The sequence below is a fragment of the Apaloderma vittatum genome, unplaced genomic scaffold, assembly GCF_000703405.1.
Source record: "Apaloderma vittatum isolate BGI_N311 unplaced genomic scaffold, ASM70340v1 scaffold41972, whole genome shotgun sequence".
Classification (NCBI taxonomy): Eukaryota; Metazoa; Chordata; class Aves; order Trogoniformes; family Trogonidae; genus Apaloderma; species Apaloderma vittatum.
In genome coordinates this window covers 23824-26718 of record NW_009703791.1, presented here as the reverse complement: position 1 = coordinate 26718, position 2895 = coordinate 23824, and positions in this window count along the sequence as shown.

The following is a 2895-nucleotide window of genomic DNA, read 5'->3' as shown; positions in this document are numbered from 1 at the left end:
TCCAGGGCCCTTTCCCCTACACTGCTCTCCAGTTGGTCCACCTCACCATTGGACCTTCTTTAGGGATCGCTATCGTAGGGCCCTGTCGGTGGCGACCGGTCACCAAATGCTGCTCCTCCAGCAGCCCGAGCGCAAGCCCAGGAGTTCCTGGGTGGTGGAACTGTGACTGCTGCTCAGCTAGTGTTTAGGGGGTCACATTTCTGTGGTTTGGGCTGAAAACCAAAAAATACCACGCTTCCCCCTCCCCCTTTCAGATTTGTGTCATTAACTTGTTCGCTGTGTCTGCTTCCTTTTTGTACGCTGATACTTTTCCCCCCAGTTTCCAGCTTCAAGGCACTCTTTGCACTTCCCACAGCCCGTGTGCCCGTGAAAGATGGTGCAGAAGCCGGTCCCCGAGCTGCCCGACCTTCCTTCCCCTTGGTTTCCCTTCTCCTCTCTGCTGGCACAAGACACGTCAGCCTTAGAAAGGGACTAAATGTCGCATTGCTGCAATGCTTAATGCAAAGAAAAACTCTGCCCTTTATTTTCCTTCCTCAGGAGGATGCTCTGGGGTGGAACTGGATACATTTTGTGAGATGTTAAAGCAGATTAATCCACCCAGCCCCAAACAGAAACTCGTCTTTGTTTCTTCTGGTCTCTTTTTCTGTGCTCTGTTTCTTCCCAGAGAGACCCTGCACCCATCAAATTCCTTCCTCCACGCCCACATTATTTTGAGTATTGGGACGCTTTAGGTGCTTTTAGAGCCAGATCTGGGTCTTCAGAGTCTGAGCACAGCTCTCCAAAGCCACCAGCAGCTCTCAGCCAACTCAGCCCATGTTAACCCAGCAGAAGATCCGCTGTGAGAAGGACATCCGATGGCCCAGGGCCATCTCATCCCGTCACCACACCAGGGATGAGACACCCCTGCAAGGTGGGAACCCATCTGCAGGGTGCATTTTGGGGCCGTGTCCCTCCTGATCTGGGTTTGTGGTGATGTGCTGGTTTTCAGGTGCCAAGGGCTGGGTGACACTGCTCTCTAGTGGAGGGCTCTTCATCGGAAGGAGTTGAGGCTGGTGGAAAGGGTCAGCACTAATCCAGGGATAAAAATGACTTTTTCTTGCTGTTTATGTCACGAAAATTTAATACATGTCCATGGAGACATTACACAAGCATGGAGTAATTTTGTAAAGAAATGTAATTCAAAGATGCTCGACTTTATCTCACCACGATGGGAAGGATTTATTGATCGAGATCTTTCTGATGCCACCGGTCCTTCCGTAACGCTGTGGCCGAAGCCACAAGACCCGTGTCTGTTCTCCTGGTGCAGGGGGTGCTCTGAAATTACTCTTCCCATCAAATATCCCCACGTTCTTATCGAGCTTTGTGCCTGGAACAGAGGAGGAACAGGCCTGCGTAGCTTGGTGGGGAGCCAAGGAAAATTCAGTGTGATTCGGAAAGGAAAGGCATGTGAACAAAGAGCTATTCCTGGAGCAGCCCGTGCGCTCGGGCACGCGGAGGTGGCGTCGCTCCGAGCATCACACGCAGCCACTGGGGCTCCTGCTGCAAGAGGGAAAGTGAGAGGAAATTTTAGCATTCCCTCCAGGTACAATCTTAAGAAAATGCTTACCAAAAATACCGTGCTGGAGCCAAAAAAACAAGCCAGTGTTTGCTCTTGCAAGGGCAATAGGAGATGCTGGTTAGGGGCTGCGATTCCCACAGAGTATTCCCGACAGCCGCAGTTATTTTATAAATGGCTGTAACAAGGGTAATTTTGACATCACACGTAAGGGCCAAAATTAGGAGCAATGCCCCGAGGTGATGAGCTCCAGGCTCTGCCCTTTCTATCCCCTCCCCAAATCAGCCAGCGCTCACTGGAGGGGCGGGCTGGGGTTTCCATAGGAGGGCAAGGATGTTAACGACGGGGATGGTTGGACTTTACGACGTGAAAACTGCAACCCTTAGCAAAACTGCGAAGGTTCTTGGAACAAAAAAGAGACCAAAATAACTAATCCCCACTGGTGCTTTCCCTCTAACAGCAAAGACTTACAAATTTTTTTTATGTCTTCTTTGGTAAGCTCTAAAGGGGCTTTAAAGTTAGGTATTTATATATTTAAAAATTCTCTTTACCCTGGAGTTCTCCAAGGAGAGGAGTGAAATCTTTCATTTGGAAAGGCAGTGAAAAACACAGACTTGAAACTACACTGTTAATAACCCCCCTAAGCCTTTCCGTGGCAGTAAATAATGAGCTAAACCAGCTAATGGCTAATCACAACAACTTAAAAAAACGAAGCAGAAGGTGAGCCTGGGCTGTGGTGGGCCAGCGTAGGAATGGTATGTCTCTGAATTTTTGAGAACTTGGCAACTACAGTTTTGATCTGGGCTCTGTCTCCCTCATTTCTGGATTTCATCTTTCACATTTTGATGAGTGTTGGGGTTTTGTAAAATGACATAAAGTAGGGCGGGAAAAAAAAAAAAGGAAAGTATTCAATAAGTCAGGATCACAAACCTGTTAAAAGGACGGGAGTTTTTTGACTTAACTTTGGAAATACAATCCTTTCCTTGCTGGTGGCGTAAGTAGAAGAATTTTTGCTCTAGGACTGTAATGGCTCTCCCTAGTTTAAATAAGGAGCAGCTGCAAAACACACAGAGAGGCAGGCGCATGGGGGTGTATTTTTCTATGCCCCAGCCTCCTGACAGAGCCCCCAGACCAGCCTTTGCAGGTCCCGCGGCCGCTGCTCACACAGGATCAACCCACCAGCCCTTGGCAGGCTCCCGGCAGTGAAGCAGAAAGGCTCCGTTTTGGTGAATTGTAGAAGTGCACCAGGACATAGACCCTGCCTTTTTTTTTCTTCTTCTTCTTCTTTTTTTTTTTTTTTTTTTTTTAATTTTTTTCATGTTTTTTTTGTTTTAAAGCCG